Genomic DNA, 18682 nt, shown 5'->3' with positions numbered 1-18682 from the left:
CGTTTGGAGTTGGTTCAATAATCCACTTCTCTAAAACGGATCTCTCACACTAGCCTTGTAGGCTCCGTCTCGGAGCACCTTCATTTTTTGACAGTCAATACAACACCCCATATTTTTTTACAGACTCACATGATGAAAACAGCATCACATGCACAATTCTATACAATTTTTATACTAATTACATATTATTTTATTTTATTTTGTACAAAAATCTCAGAAATGGCCCCCGGCCATCTACCCCCTAGATGTTACCCCCTAGATGTCGACACATGGGGGTAGCAATTGCTTTATTACACCTCCAACATGTTAGGAAAAGCCTTACAAACATCCTACACCATCATGCAAACCAAGCATGCAAAATTTCAACGAGTTTATATTTTTTCTTCTAAAATGACCGAAAAACGATTGAACTTTACAAATCTTGCCACCTTTATTAAACTCGTGCACCCGCTTGGCATGCACACCTAAAATATCAACATCAACGGCGTATCAAATTTTGAGATCGTTTGGACTTGGTCTTACAATCGACTTCTCTAAAACAGCGTCATGTGGGGTAGCAAATCCTTCATCTTGCCACCTTTGTTGATTTTTTTAATAATCTGTTTATTTTTTCTTTTTATCGTATTCTATTTTTTTTCATTTTTTTCTAATAATTTATGGAAGTTCTAATTTTTAAAAAATAGTCAAACAAATTTAAAATGTTACGAAAAATAATACATAATAACTTCGATAAATAACTTAGATAATATAATAAAATTCAATACATAACTTAATAAAACATAGTTCACGATTACATTCGAATATAACTCGATTTTAATCGAACTAAAAAAAACTAATCAGACTCGTCGACGTAGACGACGTCCTGCCCAACCCCCGCGTCGCCCCTGTGCGAGCCGTCGTCATCGTCGGAACTGACGGCGAGGCCGTCCCAGTCGACGTCGTCGTCGTCGTCGCCGGCGACGGGCTGCGGGTCCGCCGCTCCCAGAGCCTGCGTCGCTTGGATGGCCGCCACGATCTCCGCCTCCTCTCTCGCCGCCTTCGCTGCCGCGACGGCCCCGGTCGTCGCCTGAGAGGCGCGCAGGGCGACGAGCAGCCCCGGCGTGTCGTCGGGTCCCGTCCTCACGGAGGACGATCTGCTCCGGCGGTAGGTCGAACTCCTCGGGAACCGGCGGGGGCTGGGGGACGGCCGCCCGCCTCCTCGGGCGGAGCTGCGCGACGACGGCGTAGTAGCTCTTGCTGTCCCAGAAGGCGTGACGGCCGCGGGCGTTATACCGGCCGCCGCGGTGGGTGCGAAGCTCCTCCGCCGTCGCCGGGTCGCCCTTCGTCAGGTAGACGTCCTTGCTGATTCGCCACGGCTTCGCAAGGCGGCAGCCCGGCGGGACGAGGAGCCCAAGCCGGTAGAGCTCCTCCGTCGTCGGCTGGTCGAGGCTATTCGACCAGTTGCTCTCCGGGGCACTGCCGCCGCCGGAGCTGCTCCCGCCGGCGTGGGCCATCATCGTCGGAGGAGGGAGGGAGGAGAACGTCGGGCAGAGAGCGTCGTCGGAGGAGGGAGGGAGGAGAACGCCGGGCAGAAAGGGGGAGGACATGCTGGGGGCGCCGGGTTTTATAGCGCAGCGGGGGGAGGGGAGGCGACGGGGTAGGTGGCCGGCGTTACTTCGGGGGAGTAAACGCGGTGCCTCGGGAGCGCGACGGCCTCGGGAACGTGGCGGACCTGCGGTCAATAGCCCGCGTCGCCTCGGGAGACGGCGGAGACCGACGATTAGTTGGCGGTGGCGCCAGGGAACGACGCACTCGAGGCACTGACGGCGTTGCCGCCATTAATTACGCCCTCGGGAGACGGCGAAACGACGGGGCACTGACGCGAGTCGGTATTAACTGCTCCCCCGAAACGACGGGACGAACTGGCGAAGCGGCTGCGCGATTGAAGGCGGCGGCCTCGGAAACCGACGACGCGGCAGGCCTCGGGAACCGACGGACGAACTGGAACCGTCGCGAGACGACGTGGACGTGTCACGTCATGACGGTTGGCGCGCTGACGGCACGTCACCCCAGCGGCTGTACGTCGCCGACATTTTCAAAGGACCATCCCGCCCTTTGTTATGAATCGGTATTGCCTCATCTCGGCCGTCGTTGTGTTAGGGGTGTACCGAAATAGAAATGGCTACTTACAGCAGTAGACACTCACTTGAGTCACTCACGCGCGTTCAGTAGACAGAGCAACCGTGCACTGACACGCTAGCAGCAGAAGTCTCAACCAGTCAAGAACCTCGCACCACACAAACGCCATAGAACGCACGAGGCATGAACCACGCATGCAACTAGCTACAATAGCTTGGAAGGATGACCTCGCGACCCCTCCGCGTCCTGCAGGTAACTGCCCTAACCAACGTGGAAAGCTCGGGAAAAGCCTTCGTCAACATCATATGGCAGCGCTCGCGCCCCAATTAAAGGTTGAGATGGTGGAGAGCAGGTTGCTGATTGCTGAGAATGGATGGAGTATCAAGATGAGTTGGTTTTGCAGAGTGGAAAGGGGAGAGACGTGATTCATCGGGGCATTCGGGGGGCTGCTTGGCTGTAGTACATTCAGTAGATCATGGTCATCGTCTCATGGAATGGACCGCGTTCCATGTGTGAGGAAAGGCGCGTAAAAAGGGGCTGAGCGTGCAATTTAGCTCAGACTAGCAAGTTCTCAAATCAGAAACCGGAGAGTGAAACATGTGAGATGGGCAGGCAGATGAGAAGGGATATCACGCGGTATGAAGAAAAAGTATAAAAAATAACGGTTTTGCTAGTTCTCAGCTAGCTGAGTTTTTCTTTTGATCACATTCAGTTTTGTCAGCTGTCGGATGTTGCGGACTCGCGATTACCGTTTTTTTTAGGCGACGAGCGTTGCATCGGTGTGGTGGTTGTATGATTTACTGTTTTTGCTCACGACGATTATGTGTAAGTTTGTTTTTTTCGTGGCCATATATTTTGTATATGATAAGACTATACCAGCCCTAAATTATATCCCATGGACTCATATTTTGTAGCATGCTTTTGTTGTGTGTCATACTTTCTAGTGTTTTCTTTTTTACTTTTTAGTCCGTGTTTTTTAATGTTTTTAATGTCTTCTTTTTGTTTTCCTTTTTATATTAATGACATTAATATTCAAAGTCGGGTCACAAATGCAAGATTTAAAATGTGACCGTAATCGTAAATATTTAAAATCGGATGGCAACTGCAAGTATTTAAAGTCGGGTGGCAACTGCATGTATTCAAAGTTGGGCCGTAATTGCAAGTATTCAAAGTTGGGACGTAACTGCAAGATTTGAAATGTGGCCGCAACTGCAAATTTTCAAAGTCGGGTCGCAACTGCAAGTATTCAAAGTCGGGTTGCAACTGCATGTATTTGAAGTTGGGCCGCAACTGCAAGTATTCAAAGTCGGGTCGTAATTACAAGTATTCAAAGTCTAATCACAACTGCAAATATTCAAAGTCAGATCGCAATTGCCAGTATTTATAGTTGGGTCGCAACTGCATGTATTCAAAGTCGGGCCGCAATTACAAGTATTCAAAGTCTAATCGCAATTGCAAATATTTAAAGTCAGGTCGCAATTGCAAGTATTTATAGTCGGGGCGTAATTGCAAATATTCACAGTCAGGTTGCAACTACAAATATTCACATGCGGGTCGCAACTGCAAATCTTATTTGTGCAACAACTACATAGAAAAGCTAGAATTAAGTTGTTTTTTACTAAGAAAAAACAAATTATTACATCACAATTTATATAATAAGGACACACTACTTCTTTGTACAAGAATGTTTAGTGGTCAAAGTAGTTGAAGCTAATTAGTCATTACGTAACTTTTTTTGCTTATTCTTTTTTTTCTTCTTTATAAACGATTTTTTTTTAAAAGATGCGACGTGCAATAACAAAAACCGAACGAATAGTTATTGGGCCGGCTAGATGGGCGCATAGCAACAACAACCAAAAATATAACATGTCAGCCCAAAAAAATAAAATGTTGGGCTAAAGGAAATAAAAAAGATAAATACAAAGTATAATGATATTATGTGAATGAGATTATAAAAAATCCCAGTTAGATGAGTTCTAGGCACTCCAAAAAAAAACATTTGCCCGTACGGCCGAGCCTCTCATGCTAACCTGATTCAAACCGTCCGTTAAAAAAAAACCTGATTCAAACCGTGTGGGTTAGTGGAATTTTGTTGGTGTTGTACTTAAAATTGTTGTGGGTTAGTGGATTTTTGCGGACGAGAGTAGTGATCTTCGTATCCTCAGTATATAGGTTGATGTGGGTTAGTGGATTTTTGTTGGTGTTGTACTTAAAATTGTACTCCCCCGTCTTAAAATAAATGTTTCAAGGTTAGTATAATTTTGTGTAGAGTTAGTATAAAGTTGAGACATTTATTTTGAAATGGAGGGAGTAACATCACTAGTGGGGACGGGGCCTTTAGCCCCGGTCCATAAGGGGCTTTAGTCCCGGTTCACCAACCGGGACTAAAGGGGCGGGACTAAAGGCCTAACCGTTAGTCCCGACCCTGTTACAAGCCGGGACTAAAAGTGCTTCACGTGGGCGCCTCGTAGCGCCCCAGGGACAGGCCCTTTAGTCCCGGTTCGTTACACGGACCGGGACTAAAGAGTTTCAGATTTTGCTTATTTTTGGGTTTTTTTTTGAATGAAATTATTTTTGGGTTTTAGGGTTTTAGGGTTTAGGTGTTCGGGAGATTAACGTGATGCCTCGTTTGGTGTTCGGGAATTAGTTTTCATATAATTTAAATAGAAATAATTATGTATATATATATATATATATATATATATATAAGATTAACTTATCTTACAAGCGAGCATATATATATACAATTATATAGAGATCTGAATTATCGGGACTAGAGCCCGTCTATTCGATTACATGGATGAACATCAGTAATGTCCCCTAGCTACACTAAATCGTCCTTTGTCATCTATATCAATCATCTTTGCTGACCAAAGGCGCTCCCATGATAAACTGTGGTTTAGGGGCTACCACAGCCTTGGGTAACCTGTCGTCTTGGAAAGCCAGAATGTCTTCAACCGGGATACCCATTCATCCGCCCACTTCTTTGCTAATTCCAAATCTTTCCCCTGCACCGGAGGGGGGACTTTCTCGGGTAACACCTTGAGGGGTGGGATCGACTGTTTGGCCTGTTGTCCAAGCTGAGGAACGTCTGATTTTTTCTTGCTTGTAGTTGAACTTGATTTGCTCCCACTTGCACTTGCACGTGATCTGCTCTTTTTCACTTCCTTCTGCAATGTGCGTGTATAGTCATCAGGCTTATGGTGTAAGTCATACTGTGATGGAAGGTTCGTGAAGTATTTTGCAAATGCTATTTGCTTCTCGGTGTATTCCGGGCGGGGCTCGGGTTCCTTGTTTTTCATCTGCGCATCATGATGTTCCTTTGCTATCCTGGCGTTTTCCTCGGGGGTACGATCATAAGGTCTGATAGGAATATTAGCATGAGGTACCTTTGGGAGGGGCGACAGTTTGCGCTTTGGGGGGCTTCGTCGCTTAGAAATCGTCGGCGGAGCGTTCTTGCTGGCACGCTTCCGCTTAGTATACGGAGCGGGCGACGGCGGAGACGGACGACCCAAGTCCGGCGGCGGTGATCGAGATGGACTCGTGTTGTGCTGGCCGACGTCATGTGGAGGGCTTGGAGGTGACGGAGGTGTAGGTGACCTGCGACGACTCGGAGGCGGTGTTGTCCTTGGGGCCGAGCCTGAAAGCTTGATATAGTTATTGTCCCATAGGATGACTCCACCCAGTACTTCTCCGAGTGTCCTCTCATCTTCGGGTCCATATCATGTCGAGCTCCATATCATGAAACCCTGCCATGATTTCATCCACCCCGACTTTAGCAAAGCCAGCTGGAATTTCACGGCCATGCCAGCGTGCATCAGGGCCAGAAGGTAAAGCTTGTCCGACGGCCACCTTCATGGATATGTTCTTGAATTTCTGATGGAGTTCACATGATGTTGACTCCTTGATTCCATCCACGGGGTAGCCGGGACCGCCCTCTATCATTCTTCGTGCATCGTCGGGCGGGGCCTCATATTCAGCCACGCTGCTTTTCCGCTTAGATGGGGCGCCGGTAATATCAAGTGCAGGATCTTCCTAGCGCGCTACTCCTCTAAGCTCATCAATCTGCTTCTGTTGCTCGTTAATCCTGGCAAGCAACTGGTCGAACTTGTCATTCTCCTCATCGTGCTGCCGCTTCTTTGCTCTCGCTCGGCTTGTGTAAGTGTCTTGGTCTCTGGCAAACCCAAGCCACCATGGGTAAGAAGGACCGAAGCCTCGCGTTCGTCCTCCATGTTCGTCATTGCCGAGGACCAGTGTGAGCAAATCTTTCTCTCTATCTGCAGTGAACTTTCTTTTTCCCTCCTTAATTTCTTTCACTATCCTTTTCCAATTCTCCCTGGGTATCCTAAGACCGTCACTGCAGATGAGGTCCCCTGTTTCTTCGTCGTACGAACCACCATGCGCAAGGAACCAATTTCTTGCTCTCAATTCCCACTCATCACGGAGTGGTTCAGGTATGATGCCTTTAGCTAGCAGATCTTGCTCTTTCTTATCCCACTTTGGGATGGCAGTCTCATAGCCCCCTCGCCCCAGCTTGTGGTGATATTTCTTCTTGTCGGCATTTATCTTGTTCTTTTCTGATAATGCATGGGCATCTTCTGACTCCTTGTACTCTTGAAATGCCTTCCAGTGATTCGCCTGCTTGGCTAGATACCCCTCGAATACTGACACTTTCTTTGTCTTCAGATAGTTTTTCCATAGCTTCTTCTTCCAGCTACGGAACAGTTCGGCCATTTTCTTTAGAGTCCACTGCTTGACTTTGGCCCTCAGTTTGTCTGCGGCGTCTTCATTCTCACATTCTGGCACGTTGAAATGTGACATGAGATCATTCCAAAGATTATCTTTGTACCTTTCGGCGACATAGTCACTATCGGCTGCCCCTTTGCGCTTCTTCCACTCCCGAACGCTGATCGGGACGTGATCCCTAACGAGAACTCCGCATTGCTTCTTGAATGTGTCAGCAGCATTCTTAGGAAGCTTGGGTTCGCCCGTAGGCAATATCACCTCAAAGGTGTAATGCGTCCGTGCATCCAACTTTCTAGTCGGGCCTCGTTTCGTAGCTTTGCTCGATGTGGACGCCTAAGATGGAGAAACATTCGTCAAATGAATGTATATGTATACAATAGAGCTATCTCCAATATTTTGTACATATTATAAGTGATTGTCGAACTTCATATGTATACCTCGCCGGACTTTATTATTTCTTCACCGGCTTCTCCACCGGCTTCTCCATTAGTGGAGCTATCACCTTCTCCGTCATTGGACCTATCTCCTGCCCCATCGGTTTCATCTTCGTGTCGGTCGACCTCCATTCCATATCCGGAGGGGTTTCGATATGACGACGGAGATTCAGCTGGTTCAACGTCGGGGCCGTCTTTGATTATATCTTCGAGAAGTTCTTCCTCTTCGAGGTTCCTGATATGTGGATCCATAGTTCTGCAAAAAACAGACATTTGATTAACTAATAAACTAACAAACTATATAAGAGGGGTTGGAAACTTCGAAGTGTCGTTTTATATAGGAGGACCTTTAGTCCCGGGTCTTGGCTAGAACCTAAACTCTAAAATATGTCTAACATATTCTCTTAACCTTTAAGGATTTAACAAAATGGCGACATTCTAGATGTGTAGAAAATGATCCTATTTTTCCTGATCTCATCTACCCTTCTATATGTCACATTATTCTATGAGGAACTCCGTTCCAAGACAACTTTAGTCTCGGGTTGTGGCTCCACCCGGGACTCCTAGATTTCTGCATAGTATTCAAAGCAGGAGTACTTTTCCAATTTGAGCATTCAATAAGCAAAACCAAATCGTAAAATAAATTAGTATTCAAATTAGCATGCATTCAATTATAAGCAAATACATCATCTCTTTTGTCCGTACATCGTCGAATATTATCACTAATACTCCTCGAATACTATCATACATATAGCATCACTGATACATCTAGAACCGTTGCGCCCGACGGGTATCGTCGCGGGCGATGGACACCCAAAGAGAAGGAACCATCACAGGATCATAGCTCCAGTGAGATCCCCGAAGAACCTGCCAGGTATGCTCGAACCTGCCCTCCAACGCAACCATGTAGCGACGGACGTGCTCATCCTCCTCGCTGACAGGGTGACGTACCACCTCCGCGGTGTCCGGAAGCCTCGGCACCGTCACTGGCCCACGCGACCGCCACCAAACAAGGATCGGGTCAACAACGGGCTGGTTCCTCACCAACCTACGCCCCCCAAAAGGTAGCACCTCCCAATACCAGTCGGGCGGAGCCGAGTCCCGGACAGGGCCCCTCTGATCAAGCAGGTGTCCTCCGCCGAGTCGACGACGAGGATGCGGGATAGGCATCGTAAAATGAACTAAAAAAATAAACTAGTTCTATTAATTTTCTTGCTAAAAATAAACTATTAACACTTAAGCATATACAATAGCAAAATTAAACTATTAACACTTAAGCATATACAATAGCAAAATTAAGCAATAATCTAAGAAACACTATTAACACTTAAGCATATACACTATACAATAGCAAAATTAAATGATAAAAAAATATTTCTTCTTCTTGTAACCCTAACCTAATTTTTCCTCTTCTTCTATTTCTCCTCTTCTTCTACTTCTTCTTCTACTTCTACTTCTCCTCTTCTTCTACTACTTCTCCTCTTCTCTTCTTCTACTTCTCCTCTCCTCCTCTTCTAATTTTTTCTCTTCTTCTACTTCTCCTCTTCTTCTATTTTTCCTCTTCTTCTCCTCTCCTCCTCTTCTTATTCTCCTTTTTCTTCTATTCTTCTCCTCCTCTTCTTATTTTCCTTTTTCCTAATCTTATTTTCTTATTTTTGTTCATATTTCTTCTTCTTGTAACCCTAACCTAATTCTAAATATTACTAACCCTAATAATCTAGCACAAACCTAATAACAATAGGAATTAAATGATAAAAAAAATCTTTTTCTTTTTCTTCTTTTCTTCCCTTTTTCTTCCTTTCTTCTCCTTTTTCTTCCTTTCTTCCCTTTTTCTTATTTTCTTCTCCTTTTCTTCTTTTCTTCTCCTTTTTCTTCTTTTCTTCACCTTCCCTTTTTCTTCTTTTCTTCTCCTTTTTCTTCCTTTCTTCTCCTTTTTCTTCCTTTCTTCTCCTTTTTCTTCTTTTCTTCTCCTTTTTCTTCTTTTCTTCTACTAGCCGGAGTGTTGGGGAGGAGGGGGCGGGGGGCTTACCGACCGGAGGTGTCGACGGCGCGCGGCGAGGAGGGCGGCGCGCGGCGAGGAGGACGGCGGCGGCGAGGAGGACGACGGCGACGGCGAGGAGGAGGGCAGGCGGCGGCGAGGAGGACGGCAGGCGGCGGCGAGGAGGACGGCGGGCAGCCTGACGGCGTCGTCGAGGTCGTCGGTGTGCCGCGCCGGGCAGGAAAACGAGAGGAAGAAGAAGAGAAACGAACGATTTGGGTTGGTATTTTTCTAACTCCCGCTTATATAGGTGGATCTTTAGTCCCGATTCGGGGCTCGAACCGGGAGTAAAGACCCCCTTTAGTCCCGGGTGGAGCCACGCCCCGGGACTAAAGGCCCTTTTTCGGCAGACCAGAAGGCGGGAAGCAGGGGCCTTTAGTCCCGGTGCGGAGCTCCAACCGGGACTAAAGGGGGTCTCTAGTCCCGGTTGGAGCCACGCACCGGGACTAAAGCCCCTCCTCGGCAGGCGGCATGCGAGGGGCTTTAGTCCCGGGTCGTGGCTCCACCCGGGACTAAAGCCCCTCCTCGGCTGCACGATAAGTTTAGTCCCACCTCGCCCAGCGAGGGGGACTAACACTTGTTTATAAGCCCCGTCGCAGCTACTCCATCGAGCTCCTCTCTAAACCAGGCTTACGGGCCTAAACTGACTGTAAATAAAAAAACTGAAACTATATTTGAAATTGTGGAGAAACTTAAACCTGAATTCAAAGTGAGCTCACTTTGAATTTAGGTTTAAGTTTCTTTACAAATTCTCATATAGTTTCAATTTTTTTCTATTTTCAAAATTAACTATTTTGTTATTTTCAATTAAAAACTATGTTTATTAAAATTCTTTTTACATATTTGAGAATTTGACAAAACTATGATAATGAAAAGTGTTTGAAATTGAATAAATAATTCAAAACTATTTTCTATTTTCAAAAGTAATTATTTTGACTATCCAAACTATTAACTATTTTGTTATTTTCAATTAAAAACTATGTTTATTAAAATTCTTTTTGCATATTTAAGAATTTGACAAAACTATGATAATGAAAAGTGTTTGAAATTGAATAAATAATTCAAAACTATTTTCTATTTTCAAAAGTAATTATTTTGACTATCCAAACTATTAACTATTTTGTTATTTTCAATTAAAAACTATGTTTATTAAAATTCTTTTTGCATATTTGAGAATTTGACAAAACTATGATAATGAAAAGTGTTTGAAATTGAATAAATAATTCAAAACTATTTTCTATTTTCAAAAGTAATTATTTTGACTATCCAAACTATTAACTATTTTGTTATTTTCAATTAAAAACTATGTTTATTAAAATTCTTTTTGCATATTTGAGAATTTGACAAAACTATGATAATGAAAAGTGTTTGAAATTGAATAAATAATTCAAAACTATTTTCTATTTTCAAAAGTAATTATTTTGACTATCCAAACTATTAACTATTTTGTTATTTTCAATTGAAAAGTGTTTGAAATTGAAAAGCACTACAAATGAACTCTGAAAATATTGAAAGTTGGCATGCTATCATCATTTTGTTGGAGAACGTCGCATGGGAAACAAAAAAAATTCTACGCGCACGAAGACCTATCATGGTGATGTCCATCTACGAGAGGGGATGAGTGATCTACGTACCCTTGTAGATCGTACAGCAGAAGCGTTAGAGAACGCGGTTGATGTAGTGGAACGTCCTCACGTCCCTCGATCCGCCCCGCGAACAATCCCGCGATCAGTCCCACGATCTAGTACCGAACGGACGACACCTCCGCGTTCAGCACACGTACAGCTCGACGATGATCTCGGCCTTCTTGATCCAGCAAGAGAGACGGAGAGGTAGAAGAGTTCTCCGGCAGCGTGACGGCGCTCCGGAGGTTGGTGATGATCTTGTCTCAGCAGGGCTCCGCCCGAGCTCCGCAGAAACGCGATCTAGAGGAAAAACTATGGAGGTATGTGGTCGGGCAGCCGTGAGAAAGTCGTCTCAAATCAGCCCTAATTGCTCCATATATATAGGAGGAAGGAGGGGGGACCTTGCCTTGGGGTCCAAGGACCCCCAAGGAGTCGGCCGAGCCAAGGGGGGGACGACTCCCCCCCAAACCGAGTTGGACTTGGTTTGGTGGGAGGAGTCCCCCTCCCTTCCCACTTCCTCCCTCTTTTTTTTCTTTTCCTTTGATTTCTTTTTCTTGGCGCATAGGCCCCCTTGGGGCTGTCCCACCAGCCCACTAAGGGCTGGTGTGTCTCCCCAAAGCCTATGGGCTTCCCCGGGGTGGGTTGCCCCCCCGGTGAACTCCCGGAACCCATTCGTCATTCCCGGTACATTCCCGGTAACTCCGAAAACCTTCCGGTAATCAAATGAGGTCATCCTATATATCAATCTTCGTTTCCGGACCATTCCGGAAACCCTCGTGACGCCCGTGATCTCATCCGGGACTCCGAACAACATTCGGTAACCAACCATATAACTCAAATACGCATAAAACAACGTCGAACCTTAAGTGTGCAGACCCTGCGGGTTCGAGAACTATGTAGACATGACCCGAGAGACTCCTCGGTCAATATCCAATAGCGGGACCTGGATGCCCATATTGGATCCTACATATTCTACGAAGATCTTATCGTTTGAACCTCAGTGCCAAGGATTCGTATAATCCCGTATGTCATTCCCTTTGTCCTTCGGTATGTTACTTGCCCGAGATTCGATCGTCAGTATCCGCATACCTATTTCAATCTCGTTTACCGGCAAGTCTCTTTACTCGTTCCGTAATACAAGATCCCGCAACTTACACTAAGTTACATTGCTTGCAAGGCTTGTGTGTGATGTTGTATTACCGAGTGGGCCCCGAGATACCTCTCCGTCACACGGAGTGACAAATCCCAGTCTTGATCCATACTAACTCAACTAACACCTTCGGAGATACCTGTAGAGCATCTTTATAGTCACCCAGTTACGTTGCGACGTTTGATACACACAAAGCATTCCTCCGGTGTCAGTGAGTTATATGATCTCATGGTCATAGGAATAAATACTTGACACGCAGAAAACAGTAGCAACAAAATGACACGATCAACATGCTACGTCTATTAGTTTGGGTCTAGTCCATCACGTGATTCTCCCAATGACGTGATCCAGTTATCAAGCAACAACACCTTGTTCATAATCAGAAGACACTGACTATCATCGATCAACTGGCTAGCCAACTAGAGGCATGCTAGGGACGGTGTTTTGTCTATGTATCCACACATGTAAATGAGTCTTCATTCAATACAATTATAGCATGGATAATAAACTATTATCTTGATACAGGAATTATAATAATAACTATACATTTATTATTGCCTCTAGGGCATAATTCCAACAGTCTCCCACTTGCACTAGAGTCAATAATCTAGCCTTCACATCACCATGTGAATTTACATTGTAATAAATCTAACACCCATACAGTTCTGGTGTCGATCATGTTTTGGCCGTGGAAGAGGTTTAGTCAGGGGGTCTGCTACATTCAGATCCGTGTGCACATTGCATATATTTACGTCCTCCTCCTCGACATAGTCGCGGATGAGGTTGAAGTGTCGTTTGATGTGTCTGGTCTTCTTGTGAAACCTCGGTTCCTTTGCTAAGGCAATGGCACCAGTGTTGTCACAGAACAAGGTTATTGGATCCGGTGCACTTGGCACCACTCCAAGATCCGTCATGAACTGCTTCATCCAGACACCCTCCTTAGCCGCCTCCGAGGCAGCCATGTACTCTGCTTCACATGTAGAATCTGCTACGACGCTTTGCTTGGAACTGCACCAGCTTACTGCACCCCCATTAAGAATAAATACGTATCCGGTTTGCGACTTAGAGTCGTCCGGATCTGTGTCAAAGCTTGCATCGACGTAACCTTTTACGGCGAGCTCTTCGTCACCTCCATACACGAGAAACATCTCCTTAGTCATTTTCAGGTACTTCAGGATATTCTTGACCGCTGTCGAGTGATCCACTCCTGGATTACTCTGGAACCTACCTGCCATACTTATGGCCAGGCTAACATCCGGTCTAGTGCACAGCATCGCATACATGATAGAACCTATGGCTGAAGCATAGGGGACGGAGCGCATATGCTCTCTATCTTCATCAGTTGCTGGGCACTGAGTCTTACTCAATCTCGTACCTTGTAAAACTGGCAAGAACCCTTTCTTGGACTGTTCCATTTTGAACCTCTTGAAAACTTTATCAAGGTGTGTGCTTTGTGAAAGTCCTATCAGGCGTTTTGATCTATCCCTATAGATCTTAATGCCTAGAATGTAAGCAACTTCTCCTAGGTCCTTCATAGAGAAACTTTTATTCAAGTAACCTTTTATGCTCTCCAAAAGCTGTACGTTGTTTCCAATCAGTAATATGTCATCCACGTATAATATTAGAAACGCCACAGAGCTCCCACTCACTTTCTTGTAAATACAAGATTCTCCAACCACTTGTATAAACCCAAATGCTTTGATCACCTCATCAAAGCGTTTGTTCCAACTCCGAGATGCTTGCACCAGTCCATAAATGGATCGCTGGAGCTTGCACACCTTGTCAGCATTTTTAGGATCGACAAAACCTTCGGGTTGCATCATATACAACTCTTCCTTAAGGAAACCGTTAAGGAACGCCGTTTTGACATCCATCTGCCAGATTTCATAATCGAAAAATGCAGCTATTGCTAACATGATTCTGACGGACTTAGGCATCGCTACGGGTGAGAAGGTCTCATCGTAGTCAACTCCTGGAACTTGTGAAAAACCCTTTGCCACAAGTCGAGCTTTATAAACGGTCACATTACCGTCAGCGTCCGTCTTCTTCTTAAAGATCCATTTGTTCTGAATAGCCTTGCGGCCCTCAGGTAGTATCTCCAAAGTCCACACTTTGTTCTCATACATGGATCCTATCTCGGATTTCATGGCTTCTAGCCATTTGTTGGAATCTGGGCCCACCATTGCTTCTTCATAATTTGCAGGTTCATTGTTGTCTAACAACATGATTGATAAGACGGGATTACCGTACCACTCTGGAGCAGCGCGTGATCTCGTCGACCTGCGGGGTTCAACAGAAACTTGAACTGGAGTTTCATGATCATCATCATTAACTTCCTCCTCAACCGGAGTCGCAACGACAGAGGTTTCCCCTTGCCCTGCGCCACCATCCAGAGGGATGAGAGGTTCGACAACCTCGTCAAGTTCTATCTTCCTCCCACTCAATTCTCTCGAGAGAAACTCCTTCTCGAGAAAAGTTCCATTCTTAGCAACAAACACTTTGCCCTCGGATTTGAGATAGAAGGTGTACCCAACTATCTCTTTTGGGTAACCTATGAAGACGCATTTTTCCGCTTTGGGTTCCAGCTTTTCAGGCTGAAGCTTTTTGACATAAGCATCACATCCCCAAACTTTAAGAAACGACAACTTTGGCCTTTTGCCATACCACAGTTCCTATGGTGTCGTCTCAACGGATTTTGATGGTGCCCTATTTAAAGTGAATGCAGCTGTTTCTAATGCATAACCCCAAAATGATAACGGCAAATCAGTAAGAGACATCATAGATCGCACCATCTCTAACAAAGTACGATTACGATGTTCGGACACACCATTACGCTATGGTGTTCCAGGCGGTGTTAACTGCGAAACAATTCCACATTGTCTTAAGTGAGTACCAAACTCGAAACTCAGATATTCACCCCCACGATCAGACCGTAGGAACTTGATCCTCTTGTTACGATGATTTTCCACTTCACTCTGAAATTGCTTGAACTTTTCAAATGGTTCAGACTTGTGCTTCATCAAGTAGACATAACCATATCTACTTAAGTCGTCAGTGAAGGTGAGGAAATAACGATATCCGCCGCGTGCCTCCATGCTCATTGGACCACACACATCGGTATGTTTGATTTCCAACAAGTCACTTGCACGCTCCATTGTTCTGGAGAACGGAGTCTTAGTCATCTTGCCCATGAGGCATGGTTCGCACGTGTCAAGTGAATCAAAGTCAAGTGACTCCAAAAGCCCATCAGCATGGAGTTTCTTCATGCGCTTTACACCAATATGACCCAAGCGGCAGTGCCACAAAAATATGGCGCTATCATTGTTTACTCTAACTCTTTTGGTCTCAATGTTATGTATATGCGTATCGCTATCAAGATTCAATATGAACAATCCTCTCACATTCGGTGCATGACCATAAAAGATGTTACTCATAGAAATAGAACAACCATTATTCTCAGACTTAAAAGAGTAACCGTCTCGCAATAAACAAGATCCAGATATAATGTTCATGCTCAACGCAGGCACTAAATAACAATGATTTAAGTTCATCACTAATCCCGATGGTAGCTGAAGTGACACTGTGCCGACGACGATTGCATCAACCTTGGAACCATTTCCTACGCGCATCGTCACTTCGTCTTTCGCCAGTCTTCGTCTATTCCGCAGTTCCTGTTTCGAGTTGCAAATGTGAGCAACAGAACCGGTATCGAATACCCAGGCACTACTACGAGAGACGGTTAAGTACACATCAATAACATGTATATCAAATATACCTGATTTTTCTTTGCCCGCCTTCTTATCTGCCAGATACTTGGGGCAATTGCGCTTCCAGTGACCCATACCCTTGCAATAGAAGCACTCTGTTTCAGGCTTAGGTCCAGCCTTGGGTTTCTTCGGCGGATTGGCAACAGGCTTGCCGCTCTTCTTCGAATTGCCCTTCTTGCCTTTGCCGTTTCTCTTGAAACTAGTGGTCTTGCTCACCATCAACACTTGATGCTCTTTACAGAGTTCAGACTCTGCGACTTTCAGCATCGCAAACAACTCGCCGGGAGACTTGTTCATCCCTTGCATGTTGTAGTTCAACACAAAGCCTTTATAGCTTGGCGGCAGTGATTGAAGGATTCTGTCAGTGATAGCCTCTTGAGGGAGTTCAATCCCCAGCTCAGCCAGACGGTTTGAGTACCCAGACATTTTGAGCACATGTTCACTGACAGACGAGTTTTCCTCCATCTTGCAAGCATAGAATTTATCGGAGGTCTCATACCTCTCGATCCGGGCGTTCTTCTGAAAGATAAACTTCAACTCCTGGAACATCTCAAATGCTCCATGACGCTCAAAGCGACGTTGAAGTCCCGGTTCTAAGCCATACAAGACTGCACATTGAACTATTGAGTAGTCCTCCTTACGCGCTAACCAAGCGTTCTTAACATCCTGATCAGCCGTAGCGGGTGGTTCATCTCCTAGCGCAGCATTAAGGACATAATCCTTCTTCCCAGCTTGTAAGATTAGCTTAAGATTACGAGCCGAGTCTACAAAGTTGCTTCCATCATCTTTCAACTTAGCTTTCTCTAGGAACGTATTAAAATTCAGGATGACACTCGCGTGAGCCATGATCTACAACACAAATATATTCAAATTGGACTTAGACTATGTTCAAGATAATTAGAGTTTAACTTAATCAAATTATATGCTAAACTCCCACTCAAAAAGTACATCTCTCTAGTCATTTGAGTGGTTCATGATCCACTTACACTATCCCAAGTCCGATCATCACGTGAGTTGAGTATAGTTTCAGTGGTAAGCATCCCTATGCTAATCATATCAACTATATGATTCATGATCGACCTTTCGGTCTCACATGTTCCGAGGCCATGTATGCACATGCTAGGCTCGTCAAGCTTAACCCGAGTGTTCCGTGTGCGCAACTGTTTTGCACCCGTTGTATGTGAACGTTGAGTCTATCACACCCGATCATCACGTGGTGTCTCGAAACGACGAACTGTAGCAACGGTGCACAGTCGGGGAGAACACAATTTCGTCTTGAAATTTTAGTGAGAGATCACCTCATAATGCTACCGTCGTTCTAAGCAAAATAAGGTGCATAAAAGGATTAACATCACATGCAATTCATAAGTGACATGATATGGCCATCATCTCGTGCTTCTTGATCTCCATCACCAAAGCACCGACACGATCTTCTTGTCACCGGCGCCACACCATGATCATCCATCAACGTGTTGCCATCGGGGTTGTCGTGCTACTTATGCTATTACTACTAAAGCTACATCCTAGCAAAATAGTAAACGCATCTGCAAGCACATATGTTAGTATAAAGACAACCCTATGGCTCCTGCCGGTTGCCGTACCATCTACGTGCAAGTCGATATTTCTATTACAACATGATCATCTCATACATCCAATATATCACATCACATCGTTGGCCATATCACATCACAATCATACCCTGCAAAAACAAGTTAGACGTCCTCTAATTTTGTTCTTGCATGTTTTACGTGGTGACCAAGGGTATCTAGTAGGATCGCATCTTACTTACGCAAACACCACAACGGAGATATATGAGTTGCTATTTAACCTCATCCAAGGACCTCCTCGGTCAAATCTGATTCAACTAAAGTTGGAGAAACCGTCACTTGCCAGTCATCTTTGAGCAAAGGGGGTTACTCGTAACGATGAAACCAGTCTCTCGTAAGCGTACGAGTAATGTCGGTCCAAGCCGCTTCAATCCAACAATACCGTGGAATCAAGAAAAGACTAAGGAGGGCAGCAAAACACACATCACCGCCCACAAAAACTTTTGTGTTCTACTCGAGAAGACATCTACGCATGAACCTAGCTCATGATGGCACTGTTGGGGAACGTCGCATGGGAAACAAAAATTTTCCTACGCGCACGAAGACCTATCATGGTGATGTCCATCTACGAGAGGGGATGAGTGATCTACGTACCCTTGTAGATCGTACAGCAGAAGCGTTAGAGAACGCGGTTGATGTAGTGGAACGTCCTCACGTCCCTCGATCCGCCCCGCGAACAATCCCGCGATCAGTCCCACGATCTAGTACCGAACGGACGACACCTCCGCGTTCAGCACACGTACAGCTCGACGATGATCTCGGCCTTCTTGATCCAGCAAGAGAGACGGAGAGGTAGAAGAGTTCTCCGGCAGCGTGACGGCGCTCCGGAGGTTGGTGATGATCTTGTCTCAGCAGGGCACCGCCCGAGCTCCGCAGAAACGCGATCTAGAGGAAAAACTATGGAGGTATGTGGTCGGGCAGCCGTGAGAAAGTCGTCTCAAATCAGCCCTAATTGCTCCATATATATAGGAGGAAGGAGGGGGGACCTTGCCTTGGGGTCCAAGGACCCCCAAGGAGTCGGCCGAGCCAAGGGGGGGACGACTCCCCCCCAAACCGAGTTGGACTTGGTTTGGTGGGAGGAGTCCCCCTCCCTTCCCACTTCCTCCCTCTTTTTTTTCTTTTCCTTTGATTTCTTTTTCTTGGCGCATAGGCCCCCTTGGGGCTGTCCCACCAGCCCACTAAGGGCTGGTGTGTCTC

The sequence above is a fragment of the Hordeum vulgare genome, chromosome 2H (genome assembly GCF_904849725.1).
Source record: "Hordeum vulgare subsp. vulgare chromosome 2H, MorexV3_pseudomolecules_assembly, whole genome shotgun sequence".
Lineage (NCBI taxonomy): Eukaryota > Viridiplantae > Streptophyta > Magnoliopsida > Poales > Poaceae > Hordeum > Hordeum vulgare.
The sequence above is the reverse complement of the archived record's forward strand: the minus strand, read 5'-3'. Positions refer to the sequence as shown.